The sequence below is a fragment of the Anomaloglossus baeobatrachus genome, chromosome 10 (genome assembly GCF_048569485.1).
Source record: "Anomaloglossus baeobatrachus isolate aAnoBae1 chromosome 10, aAnoBae1.hap1, whole genome shotgun sequence".
In the NCBI taxonomy this organism is placed as follows: domain Eukaryota; kingdom Metazoa; phylum Chordata; class Amphibia; order Anura; family Aromobatidae; genus Anomaloglossus; species Anomaloglossus baeobatrachus.
In genome coordinates this window covers 48290289-48303947 of record NC_134362.1, presented here as the reverse complement: position 1 = coordinate 48303947, position 13659 = coordinate 48290289, and the positions used below count along the sequence as shown (strand labels likewise).

The following is a 13659-nucleotide window of genomic DNA, read 5'->3' as shown; positions in this document are numbered from 1 at the left end:
ATCCTTGATAAAGTATCGAGTGCATTTACTGTACAGACTTTTCAGGAGGTGCCAACATTTGAGTTTAAAATCTTTTTTTCAATTGGTCTTCTATAATATTCTGAGATAATGACTTGGGTTTTCATTGGCTGTAAGCCATAATCAACTGGAAGTTACACTTGGAATAGATCCCTATGTGTAATATATACAAATTTTCTCTCCAGGACAGGAGAAAAACTCTAGCGCAGCGCCACCTATTGGAAGTAGTGATCCTAAAAGTCAAATGTGGATTTTTAACAATCCTTTACATATAACTTAGGATTTATGCCAGATCAGAATCCCAATTTGCAGACACTGTTTTGGGGTGCTTACCCCTCATCAGTGCAAAGTATGGGGTGTCTGATCTGTCATGAGAAGCTTTGTGGGGACCACGGGGGAACACTATTCTCCTTATGGAGACTTTGCAAGCCAGTCTGACTGCCAGTAAGGGGACTTATAGCTGCCTCGCCCCTCTGCAAAATCCCTCTCCAGGACAGGAGACACTAGCGCAGCGCCACCTATATGACAATATATAGGAATAGATCCCTCTGAGTGTAATGACTATAGAATATACATATAAAAAAAATATATGGTTTTAAACAACAGAGTCCTCAGTGGTTGATACCTTTTAATGGCCAACTGAAAAGATGGTAATTGCAAGCTTTCGAGACTACTCAGGTCTCATCAGGCTCAATAACAATCTGAAGAGTCACATATTTATACACAACAGGACATAGAATACCCAGACCACACAAAGTGGGATTCCAGCCCTACCGAAGTCTTCCACATGGAGTTCTGTAAATATCTCCTCCAAGTCCATCGCAGCACCTCAAACATAGCCTGTCGGGCAGAGCTGGGCCGATTCCCCTTATGGTTCACTATACACAAGAGGGCGCTATCACACCAGGCGCACATACAGAACAGCAACTGCAGCTCCTACCATCATAAAGCCCTGCTGAGCCGGAGCCCAGAGCAAGCCAGGAACCCCGGCAGCCAGTACAGCCAAAGTCAGCAACACACCCTGACAAAAGCCCAAATAAAAGAGATCTCTGAGAGCTGCAAGATGCAATACATAGAGGACTGGAAGAGTGAATTAGAGAACTCCCAGAAACTCACCATTTACCGGTCACTGGAAAGGGACTGCACTCTGGCCCCATATCTGGAAAGGTTACGCCACCCCAAAGACAGGCAGACCCTGAGCCTGTACAGACTGAGTGCCCACAGCCTAGAGGTGGAAACAGGGCGGCACCGACAGACATACAAGCCGCGGGAGAACAGACTGTGCCAGCACTGCCAGCAGGGGGCTCTGGAGGACGAGGCGCACTTCCTGCTGCACTGTGACAAATACTCAGCAGTGAGGGCCTCCCACTTCCAGAAATTTACCACCCATACCCCGGACTTTCCATCCATGGATGAGGACATGAAACTTCGCTTCCTACTGGGGGAAGAGGAATCAATGGTGGAGATCGCCGCCCAATATGTCACCACATGTCATAAGCTGAGGGGAACCTAAGACCCCTAAATGGACTGTCAGAGCCCAAATTGTGCCCCCCAACTCCCCATAACCCAGATCCCCTCCCACCACACTTACTGTATTTCTCTTGCTTTGGCAACACTAATTGTATTTTGGTCCTGCCAATAAAGCATATTTGAATTTGAATGGGGCAGTAAAACTTTAGCCAGGACCACAGGATTCTGTGGGTGTATCTGCACCACTTCACTTGATTGCACTGAGGAGAACTCCTTAAAAATTAACAGTTAATAGAAATGTTGCAATTATTGCATTACATCAGTTATTTACGTGTCAGAAAATGTATACACCACAAACAGGAGCCTGTAGACCCAGAAAACTGATTTGTCCGAAAGCCTCTCCTACACTACGGCTGCCTCAGCTGCAAATCAGACATCATTTTGTTGTAGCACATGATTTTGCATTAATAGACCAGACTGGGCTGTTCAATGCTGAAAAAACTGGTACAATCAGGCTGCCTGACCTGTGCTTATTGCTGCTTTGACTTCAGTGGTCCAGGCAGGACTCTGCTCAGTGTAAGCCTCATTCAGGTGTCAAATGCAGAGAAATCTGACAACCTTAGCCTATGTGCCCACGCTGCGGATTTACCGCAGATTTTGCCGCGGATTTGCCGAAAATATGCAGCAGCGGCATTTCCAAGCCATTTCAATGGCATTTTGGAAATACTGTGTCCATGCTGCGGATTTTTCCGTGGCGGATTTGCCGCGGATTTTGATCTGGAAAAATCTGCAGCATGTCAATTTTTGGTGCAGATTTTGGGTATAGAATGGGAAAAAAATTTGCATCAAAATCCGCAGCAAATCAGAGGCAAAAATAAGGTGCGGATTTGCCGCGAAATCTTTCGCGGATTTTCATGCAGAAAAAGCCGCAGGTACATTCTACCGTGGACACAGCCTTAGGCTGCTTCTCAGTTTTTTGCCATCAGACACCATCCAGCAAAAACTGATCTGGCGTTTGTTGCCGGATCCGTTTTTTCCCCAATAGACTCATTAGCGCCGGATTGTGTCTGATGGTCTTGCGTTTCATCCTTTTTTTGCCGGATCTGGCAAAATTTACTTTTCTGGCAGCCGGATGAAACATTTAAGTGAACGTTTGTGTCCGGCAAAAAAAAAAAGTCAGATCCGGCGCTGTTTTATAATGTAAGCCTATGGACGCTGAATCTGGCGTAATGCGGCAAAAACTGATCTGGCCACTGGATGTTTTTTTTAACTGAGCATGCTCAGTATCACCGGATCTGTCAAAAAAACTGAAGGAACTGATTCGTTTTTCGCTGGATCCATCAGTTTATTTTGTCGGATGCCAAAAACTTGTGAAAGCAGCCTTACACTGAGCAGAACCATGTATCCAAGCTCATAGTGTGATGTAGCCATATATCTAATCTCAAACACTCTGCTGAGCATCTAAGCCTGCCATGTGGGGAATCCACTAATGTTATATGCGTTACAATAAATAGTGCAGCAGATAAAAATCAATGACTTCACGTTTGGGTATCACTTGACACCACCAACAGACCCATCTCTTCCAACAAGCCTACAACCTACAATAGCCCTCAGTCCAGTACACCACTGCGCAACCAGCTGTCCTCTATTGTACCCTCACCCATTCCCTGTAGACTGAGCCCTCGCGGGCAGGGTCCTCTCCTCCTGTAAACTGAGCCCTCGCGGGCAGGGTCCTGTCTCCTCCTGTACCAGTGTTTTGTACTGTTAACGATTGTTGTACATATACTCACTGTAAAGCACCATGGAATAAATGGCGCTATAATAAACCACAACAACCACCACAATCTCTGCAGCTGTAATGTGTGCTAGGAATACACTAGATGCAGGCAAAAATGTCCCATCTCTGGGCAGGTTAGAGCAAACACGCCAGTTTTGACAGGTACTGTTCAAATCCCACCAAGGACACCATCTGCAAGGAGTTTGTATGCTCTCCCCATGCGTTGCGTGGGTTTCCTCTGGGTTCTCCGGTTTCCTCCCACACTCCAAAGACATACTGATTGGGAATTTAGATTGTGAGCCCCAATGGGGACAGTGTTGCCAATGTATGTAAAGCGCTGTGGAATTAATAGCGCTCTATAAAATAAAAAGTAAAAGCAAGTACTGCAAGTTTAATATGTTGCCTCAGCCCTCCAAATTCTTGGAAAGAATTAAAAAAAAAAAATATTTGCCTACCGTAGCCATTCTACAATTTTAGAAAGCTATTCTGGATTTAGTTTCTCCACTTGCAGTTTAGTTTGTTGTGTCCAGACCTCCATTGTTTTACACTTGTGCATTTCATAGATCTAAGAATTCGTGTTCTTTTAATCTTTCATAGCAAAGCAGGTTAACACAGAAAAACACAAAAAAAACAAAAAACACAAGTGTGGCTAGTCCGCAGGTTAATCATCTTTGTTGCAATGAAAGACAACAAAGTGCTGGCCATCAGTGCTGAGGTGTATTTACTCCTGGTGGCCGGGCAGTTCTGGAATGCCATCAGACTGCAATCTTTTTTTTATTAAATGACAGGCTTTCAAGCAGGACTAATTTAGAAGAGGGGAATAAAGAGCCTTGTGTTTGTTATTTCTATAGATCCAGCCCATTTGATTCCTGAGGTGTTGTCCCATCAGCACAATAGTTAAGCATTTTGTCATTGACTATGTAGTATCCAGGCGCAATAAGTTTACCAGCACTTAATAGTTTTTAAGTCACAGACCATGAAAACTACATGCAGTTAACTTCAAGACACTGCAATCGTGAAATAAATTCAGCTTTATTAGGACTTAATTCACAATCCATTTCAAAATAAAACAAGCACATGTGTAAAGGTATGGCCACAGTGAGATCCTGCAGATTCCAGTGGGTCATCATTTCAGGTTCCAGATGTTGGGATTCATGCAAGGGCTGATCCTGAGCAGCAGGTAACAGGTCAGGTATTAGTCACCTGGAAAGCTGCGGAACAAACAAGTGTTACTCCAGATCATCAACTCATGCGAGACATTACAGTGGATGGAACGTCACAATGCACATGCTCAGAAAGTACCTCTCAGTCACAGACATCAGTCTGGGGCGGTATAACAGATCATCACAGCACACCACACTATTCAAACTCAACAAATACTTACCAGAGTGCTGACACCATGGCCTGGAAAGAAAGAACAGCTCACATTAGAGAGTCCAAGATTAACAAAACGATCATAGCATTATCAAGAGGGGGATCTCATCAGGATAGCGACGATCCTTGTCACTGCCAACACAAGTGCCAGCTCAGGGTATAGTGGATGATTCATCACTGGAGTCCCCTTTATAACAGCTTATCTTTTGCAAAGAAGAAAACTAGGAAAGCTAAAGTATAAAGGTACCCTTCATTAAAGGGTGATCTCACAAGAAATTGTCTTACTGTCATGGCTAATTCAATTGCACTTATTTGGTTGAATTTGGAAGTTAAGGGTGCTTTACACGCTGCGATATCGGATCTCATTAGTGATGTGACATGCCAGATCGCAGATACAATTTGCAGAGATTGCACATAGGTCGTTTTTATAGCACTGTCACATGTGCGATCTCGGCAAATCGTATCTGCAATCTGGCGTGTCACATCGCTAACTAGATCACTAGCGATATCGCAGCGTGTAAAGCACCCTTTAGTCTTAAGAAACAGCTCCAGAGACCAGTGTCTCAACTGATAGCTATATTGAAAGTGAGCTGGTGGAGAAGGGCTGAGACAGATGGCAAAAAGCCTAGATTTATTCCTTCTCCTTGACAGAGGTGCTTACATTACTGGTCTTGGGAGTGGAGTTTCCTCAGACTGGAGCCTGTCCCGATAAGACTATAATAACCTGGTAAATTTATAGATAGATATCTTTGTACAGTGTTAGCCAGTAGAGATAAAAAGTTTAAAAAACAGTCCTCAGTTGGCCATTAAAAGGTAACTGAAAAGCTATCATTTAAATGCAATGAGCCATGTTATTAAAGTATATTCATGGTGAACCCCTTTAAAATTGAAGTGGGGCCTGGGGATTGGAGAGCTATTGAGACCACCCCCATCTTATGCTACAACATCAAGACAATTGCTTTCAGAGTTTAGCTTTTTGGGGCAAGTATGAAATGTTATAGTGCTCAGTTTTAAAGCAGGATTTAGGACTTAGAAATCTGCCATTACCAAAAATGGTCATTTCACACCAGTTTTTGATTTTTAGAATCTGCCCTTAGTGCCCATAATGTTTATGGAAACCAGTCTTGTGTCAGTAGCTGGTCAGGATATCAAAGCAGACAGAAGTCTGTAGCAGCCCATATGAAATAAAAAGGCACCCAAAGCTTTAGCTACTTCACTTTTAGGGTAATTTAAAGAATATTAACGCTCCTTACCTGGACAGGGCTCTCTGCTCCACTGCTGCAGTCACTATTCAAACCCTGAAAAAAAAGGGGATGAGTTATTACAAGTGCCATAAAAGCATTGGGGCATTTTTCCTTTTAATCTCCGAGCTGTCAGAAATCATAATTCTCATCAGGTCTATTCAGACGAACGAGATTCCAATAGTAATTCATCACATCAGCCGGAGCGCTGCCATCTGGTAACATGCATCTAAAGTGTACACTAAAGAGTGCTTTACATGCTGTGACATCGCTAGCGATCTCATTAGCGATGACACGCCAGATCACAGATGTGATCTGCTGAGATCACACATCGGCGCTATAAAAACAACCTGTGTGATCTCAGCAGATCACATCTGCGATCTGGCGTATCATCGCTAATGAGATGGCCATCTATGTCGCAGCGTGTAAAGTACCCTTAACTTGTGATGTTCTGCCTCACAGGTACAAGCAGCATTACATGGTAGCCATGAAGGTAAACTATTCAACCACCCCCCAAATGCATTAATAGTTTGTCTAGACCAATACATAATTACTTACCGGTAATGTGTTTTTTCTGAACCCATGACGGCACCACGATGTAAGGGTGCCGTCATGGGTGCTGGAAAAATAATGATTTTGGCCATCCTGACACTTTAAATATGAGACACCCTTAAATCACTCCAATTAGTGGGATAAGCTGTATAATTACCTATTTGGCATGTAGTATGTGGCCCCATGGTCTCCAGTAATCCTAAAGAATAAAAAAAAAGTTTAGGATTCTATTGTATTTTACAAGTTATTTACCAGTTTTTTTTTAATGAATCTCAGTATGTAACCAGTCAGTCACTGAACATCAGACTGGGGCGGTAACAGGAATCATCATAGGTCTCAGCAAGAATCAAAGTTCACTACATGTTGCACTGCATTACCTGGCGAATCAATCCAGAGCAATTGTGGTGGAGGAAAGTATGTGGGGTGCATCAGCAACACCTGCAAGATTAAAAATATAACCCTTTGAATACTTGTGTACCTTCTAAAGCTGCTTTCACAGTTTTTTGCATCAGGCACAATCCGGCTGAAAAACCTATGCAACGGATGCGGCGAAAAAAACTGATCCGTTGCATAAATTTCCATGCAGGCCGTCCGTTTGACAGATGCGGCTTGATACTGAGCATGCGCAGTTCAAAAACCGCATCCGGCAGCCAGATACCGTTTTTGCTGCAGGACGCTGCATCCGGCGTCCATAGGCCTTCATTGTAAATTGCACCGAATCCGGCGCAATGCGGTTTTTCACTGCAGACATAAACGTTGCATGCAACGTTCCATCCGGCCGCCGCATTGGCTAAATATGCCGCATCTGGCAAAAACCGGACGCAAGGCCATGCGGCACAATCTGGCGCTAATACAAGTCTATGCAGAACGCATACGGTGGCAAAAAAATGGAGGCGTTTTTTCTGCAAAGCGCCGTATTGTGCCGCACAGCAAAAACTACATACATACGTTTCAGGTGATTGAGCTTTGAGTGCTTATGTTTTTGCAGTGAGGGAACTATTGCTACCATTTTTGGACACCTAATGATGTTTTGATTGCTTGCTACAGCATTTTGTTGTATTAGTTGTATGAGTGACTAGTTTTTAATGGTTAATTTTTTAACACTTTGGGAACCATATTTTTCCCCAAATCTGACAAGTCACTGCAAAAAAAAAACAAAAACCCAAAAGACAAAAAAACCTCTGGACTGAGTCATCTCTCAATGGTTTGGATTTTTTGTGACCATAAATAAAGGTTGATCTGCAAGTTTATGAAACTAGTGACAGATTCCTCAAACCTTTGAAACCCTGTTGAATCACTAAAAGTTAGACATCCCCTTGGTGTCCAGCACCCCACTGCTGCTGAAGGTTTGGTTTCAGCAGTGACGTCAGCCATCACTGTAGCTAAATCAGTGGGCTCAGCGGAAGTAGGGTGCACAAGCAGCTGAGCTCAGTGATTCAATTGCAGAAAAGCACTGCTGTAGCCAGACTGGGAAGCAGTCATTGGACTTGGCAGAAGAGTAGCTGCTGTATATTTGTAAGGCTGGGGTCTGATTGTTATAATACATTGACAATCGCATCAAAATGCCTGGACTGGCCAGCAGCTCTGACATTAGTGCTGCATAGAAACAGCTGTCATGCTCGGGGCAGGGGAGCTGCAGCCAGGGGTGTGCACTGTGATCCTTATTATATGGTTGTCTGACCCCAGCCTTATTTCAAGACTAAAGGGTGCACTTCTAGAATGTGGAAAACTTACTATCTGCATATTGTATTTAATGTACTTACCTGTGACTACAGCGCCAAGCCTTCTACCCCATGGTTTGGTGCACCGATCCTGCAGGACAGACACTAGTTAGATTTGGATCCAATATTAATATAAAGCCTGAAAGAACAGAGGCTGCTCAGGAGTTCATACATTTTCATGTGATATCAAAGTGAGCTAGTTTGCCTCATCACCGCAGTCTCGTCATGTGTACAGGGACCTGTGCAGCCACCTACCTGATATGTCGCAGTGTATACTCAGCTCTCCGGTCATCCTGCAAGGACAGACAAGTTTAGGGTTCTGCGGAACATTACAGATCACCAGTAATCTTTTCAGAGAGAAGCTCAGTATGTAACCAGTCAGTCACCGAACATCAGACTGGGGCGGTAACAGGAATCATCACAGGTCTCTGCTGAAATCACAGCTCACTACATGCCACATTGAATTACCTGGAAGAGTCAGCCCAGGGATCTGCAACGCCTGCAAAATTAAAGACAAAATTAGTTACAATTCACTGTTCTTATAAACTTATTAGAAAAGGGGCAGCATCAAACTGAGCCCTTGTCAGACTGTTCCGGCTGGAACGTGGCCTCCTTCCTCTCCTCCTGATGGTACCAGTGGGTTCACCTTTACAGGCTCTGGCACCACACAGGAGGTCGGACGTGTGAAGGTTTCATCATTAGGGTAGGAGAACACTTGAAACCAAGACATAATGAATAAGGCGATATTTACCTAGTACAGGGACATCCACGCCATGCCATTCTTCAGGAAGGCATCCAAGGCCAGGTTTCTTTGCAATGTGATATTAAGGCAGCCCTGAGGACAGAGAAGATGGTCAATACGACACCCAGGAGAGCTCGGAGCACCTCTGACAAGTGCAGCCTTATCTCAGAATAAAAAGTGGCATCACAGGAGTCAGCCATATGCTTGTCTATAATATTCATCAGCGATGAGGCAAGTCCTACCCAAGTTACAATGTCATCAGGACTCACCATCATCCTCCATTGTCAGGGGAGATGCAGAAAGGCACTAGAAGGGAAAAAATAAAATATGTATAAATTCCATTAAGAGTTCAATAGGTTTGCTCCACTAATATGGTATTTGTTCAGATCAGAGCCTAGGCAAGGAGCAGGGCTTTGAAGCCCAAGTCAGACCCAAAGTCACCTAAGATTGCATGTACCATCGCCACTCAGCCAGTGAGGTCATCTCCACGGTCCGCTCAGAAAGAGAGAGTTCATGTGCTATCATCTTTGTGGCTGGGGTACAAGCTTCATTAATGCCTTTGAATCTGCAGGTTATGGACTATGGGGTTCTCCTTCCTACAGGCAGCAGTGCACCACTTTACAATAGCAAAACCTTGCAAGTGGGTCTGGCTACATGAAATCTCACTGCAGTGGAGGGGAAACCCATTAGCACTGTTGCTTTGCAGCACTAAATCCTGGGCTCAATTCCCAGCAAGGACAACATCTGCAGAGGGTTTGCATGTTCTGTGACACTGGATTCACAAGTCCCTAGACAACCCTTTTAAGCAGTTAACAGGAATCTGTCAGCAGGTTTTTACTATGGAATCTGAAGATTGCATGATAACAGATTTCAGTTGCATCTCCATGCTGTTACTTGCAATGATTGTTTTAGCACACCATTTTCTGGACTAGATCTAGTCTAACTCCACCCACTCAATAAGCAGCTCACTGTCTATACATTTAGAGAGCCTGGTGTGGGTGGGGTTAGCTTTTTCAGCTCTGCTGCATTGCTAAAACTCAATCTTGTGTCAGACCTACAGCACTCCAAAAACCTCACTTGCTGGATTCAGGGTCTTGTCTACATTATGCTGTCTTGGACGCAATAGCAAAAACCTGCTGACAGATTCCCTTAAAGACGGTAAGTCCTCAATGTCTGACTGGCCGGGGTATTACATCCCTACTATTCAGCGCTTCAAACTGGCCCCTAGCTGTTGCAACTCCTCAACCCCCATCGATTACATCACAGAGGTGCCGATTGATTGACAGTGGTGTCTAAATGGTTATTAGCAAATTCACTGCATCTAATACAAACTGCAGCCACATTTGAAACTCAAATACCAAGACCCCTCCACATGTCACTGCAGATGTGCAGCTATGCCATTATGTGTGAAGGAATCAAGAGTTCTTCCCATCTCCAAGATCCTACTTAAAGGGGTGGTTCACCAGTTTTCATTACTGGCCACATCAATATGTTGAGAAACAAGGTTTCCCTCAAATACATTGTGCTGTTAGCACTGCTCACGGGCACTACTATTGGTCCGCTCACCTCCACCTCCTTTGTGTGACTATCAGGCTCCATGACCTCTGATGTCCAGTGACATCAACTGAGGCAGGGCCCAGTTCCCCTGAGTGACTGGGCTGTGGGTGGAATTTCACTGCTCACAGCCCAGTATTGCTCCTGCATGCAGCTCTGCAGTGAGTGAGCGCGCGTGAGATGCTGGGCTGCAACGAGTGGTGAAACCATCCACAGCCCAGTCACTCAGGGAGACAGTGGCCTGCCTCAGTTGATGTGAAATCACTGGTCAGAGCCTGGGGGTCATGTGAAGGGGTGAGCAGACAGTAACAACACTGCTCAAGCACTATTGCCAGCACAAGGTAATAGCGATGCAGCCAGTAATGAAGAGGGGTGAACTACCCCTTTAATTACATAGTTGGTGTAATATTAGCAAATCTCTTTAATTTGAAATTTAGTAGTTCCCCTTAAATAGCCATGTCTCATACCTCATGTGCAGGGCATTGCAGAGTAGGCATCTATGCTTACACTCATGATTATTAGTTTCTCATGGTCAACCATGTATACCCAAGCTGCAATGCCCTGCACATGCTGTAGTAGACATGGCTATATCAGAACTATACTAGTTTTATAATTTGAAGCATTTGCTATTACGCCTACTACAAAACTGAGATAGGACCTTTGAGATGGGAATAACCCTTTAAAAGGGTAACTTGTTAGGTTCCATTTGGCCTCCAACCTGGCTCCATTGAAACTCATCTGCCCAAATTCCCTCACTAACCAGACCTGTATAACATTGTTCACCAATATGATTTTTTTTATAAATAAAGCTCCACAACTTATAAACTACACAATAACAATTAGGCCTATGATTAGTTGCAGGGGCGTTAGTGCCCCAAACTAGTCTGGATAACATGTGGGCATGACAACATGATTTCCACGAGCCTCCACCACTGACCGCACCTGAAAATCATGAGCATGCGTGCGGCTCATCCTGACTGTCAGTGCCTCAGAAGCAGGGTGTACACTTCTCAGCTTCACTAGGTGCACTGCACATGACCAGAAGACAGGACATACGAAAAAGAATGATGAAAAGGAATAAATAAAAAGAATGAGGATAACTTATTATGTGTATATTATGTAGATGTATAAAAGGTTTCTTCGGCAAGTTGGACATGGAATGAACATTATATATGAGCATTATAGGTGTGCAATGATCAGGAAATATAATTAGATAGGAGAATGAACACATCCCATATAACCAGGTGTAAATTACGTTACCTGAGCATTATAGGTGTGGAATGATCATGAAATATATGTACATAATAGGAGAATAGAAGAATGCAGGTAATAGAAGAATTAATGCATATCCATATAACCATATCTATATATATATATTTCATGATCATTCCACACCTATGCTCAGGTAACATAATATACTTTTTTTGGCATATGCGGTCATTTTCCTGTAATCTACATATATTTCATGATCATTCCACACCTATAATGCTTATATAATATTCATTCCATGTCCAATTTGCCAAAGAAACCTTTTATACATCTTCATAATATAACCTAATAACATCCTCATTTTTATTCATCATTTTTTTAGTATGTCCCCTAGAAGACTCCTCATGTAAGCTCAGATGGGGCCGTTGACTACAATGGAGTCACCATGTGCTCTGTTGTGCACCATTTTAAACCTACCGGAGTCAGACAAAGACCTCTAGTAGGCGTATACGCCCAAAAATGGTGCACGACAAAGCACAGTGACTCAGTCTGCATCCATTCTAGTCAGCAGCCCCATGGGTGCATACATCTTAATCCATTTTTGCAGAAGGGGTTTGGACACAAGCCTTTATGGGACTATTGAACATGAACAGTGTGAATGGGGCTTAACAGCTTCTACACGGTTTACCAGAAATAAAATGCTGGCCACCATGCCTGAGACCCAACAGGCTGCACTGTAGGCCACAGGGGGTAGGGAGCTGCCGGCTTTAGTTATGTGACTGGTATAACGAACACATAATTAGGAGATCTGACAAAGTGCTAAATCACAGGAGCCATGCATGCTATGACTGCTGATCAGAGTAATTATGGGAGCAGTAGTGCATGTGTGATAACTAATTCATTCATTGATAGCCGTGTGCTCTATCCAGTCTCAGATTTTGGACATAAGCCCATGGGACAACGTACCTGCAGATTTTGCAGCAGAAAATGAGGATTTCTCTGGATTTTCTAGTTCAATATCTGCTCCTCCACTATGGAAATATAGGGCAGGAGTTTTGCACGAAATCAGCAGTTTCCGCAGGTTTACCGCAACAACTCAGCAGATATACCGCAGCAATGGATAGCTGCAGATTCTGGAGAGTTAATGCAGTAAACCTGCGGCAAAATCCACAGGTACATTGTCCCATGGGCACATAGCCTAATAAATGCAATCAACACTCCCTAGGACTGAATAAGGCACATGACAGCCATTAGTGAATGCAGTGATCACAGGTGGGCACTACTGCTCCCATCATTCTTGTGATCAGCAGAGTTCTAGCACATACATTTATCTGAAGACTCCTAATTATGTGCTGCTTACAAACATTACAGGTAAAATATCCTGCTATAAGCTATGGAGATCAGAGCACTTACCCTTCCCTCCAGGAATGATCAGCACCTATGGAAAGAAAGAAATCTTATCAGATTATGCAGGAGGTCACAAAAGCCCCGAGCACCAGCAGGGGCTGCACCGAGGAGGCGCTCAGAGACTTCAGCTGTCCTCACAGGTCTCAGAACAGGTCTGTGAATAATCTCATCCTAGCAAGGCGTGGAGGTGGCGGCCCGGAGTGCACAGGCCGCGCAATGTGCACACACCACGTGCTGCAGCTCCAGCCCCGACTACTCACCATATCCCAAACCTAGCCGACTCCCAAATGACCGATTGCGCGGCGAGCAGGCGCTTTTATAGCAAAGGAAAGCCGCGCAAAGCATGACGGGAATGGACGCCAGTGCGCAAACTCATCTTCACTAGCTTTTTTTTTTTTTTTTCTTCACTAAACTTTATCAACAATCACGCACGAGCAGTAATCGTTTCTCCGGCCGCCGTTCACGAGTTGGGAATTTGAATTGAAACAGAATTCAGATTGTTAACTTCCGGAATTCTCTGTATTCTGACCCTGTAGTTCCACAATAAAAAACTGTATATGGGAGAAAAGATGAGATCTGATTGGTTGCTGAAAG

The 13659-nt window shown here is 44.0% G+C and overlaps 1 long non-coding RNA gene and 8 other non-coding genes across 9 annotated transcripts; all 9 read right to left on the bottom strand.

Moving 5' to 3' along the window:
• Positions 1 to 4281: 4281 nt before the first annotated feature.
• LOC142255119 (uncharacterized) lies at positions 4282 to 13367 on the bottom strand. Its single transcript, XR_012727352.1, has 12 exons — positions 13326 to 13367; positions 13072 to 13096; positions 9165 to 9201; positions 8905 to 8988; positions 8622 to 8652; positions 8409 to 8446; positions 8196 to 8244; positions 6810 to 6870; positions 6590 to 6631; positions 5893 to 5937; positions 4650 to 4669; positions 4282 to 4476 (listed from the first exon to the last, which is right to left on the bottom strand). It is a non-coding gene; the product is annotated as an uncharacterized LOC142255119 (long non-coding RNA).
• LOC142255508 (small nucleolar RNA SNORD31) lies at positions 4551 to 4620 on the bottom strand. The gene has a single exon (XR_012727434.1). It is a non-coding gene; the product is annotated as a small nucleolar RNA SNORD31 (small nucleolar RNA).
• LOC142255507 (small nucleolar RNA SNORD30) lies at positions 6008 to 6079 on the bottom strand. Its single transcript, XR_012727433.1, has one exon. It is a non-coding gene; the product is annotated as a small nucleolar RNA SNORD30 (small nucleolar RNA).
• On the bottom strand, positions 6699 to 6770 carry LOC142255510 (small nucleolar RNA SNORD31). The gene has a single exon (XR_012727436.1). It is a non-coding gene; the product is annotated as a small nucleolar RNA SNORD31 (small nucleolar RNA).
• LOC142255505 (small nucleolar RNA SNORD29) lies at positions 8307 to 8371 on the bottom strand. The gene has a single exon (XR_012727431.1). It is a non-coding gene; the product is annotated as a small nucleolar RNA SNORD29 (small nucleolar RNA).
• Positions 8511 to 8582, bottom strand: LOC142255509 (small nucleolar RNA SNORD31). Its single transcript, XR_012727435.1, has one exon. It is a non-coding gene; the product is annotated as a small nucleolar RNA SNORD31 (small nucleolar RNA).
• Positions 8730 to 8857, bottom strand: LOC142255512 (small nucleolar RNA SNORD22). The gene has a single exon (XR_012727437.1). It is a non-coding gene; the product is annotated as a small nucleolar RNA SNORD22 (small nucleolar RNA).
• Positions 9357 to 9428, bottom strand: LOC142255506 (small nucleolar RNA SNORD26). The gene has a single exon (XR_012727432.1). It is a non-coding gene; the product is annotated as a small nucleolar RNA SNORD26 (small nucleolar RNA).
• On the bottom strand, positions 13176 to 13243 carry LOC142255523 (small nucleolar RNA U25). The gene has a single exon (XR_012727448.1). It is a non-coding gene; the product is annotated as a small nucleolar RNA U25 (small nucleolar RNA).
• Positions 13368 to 13659: the final 292 nt, after the last annotated feature.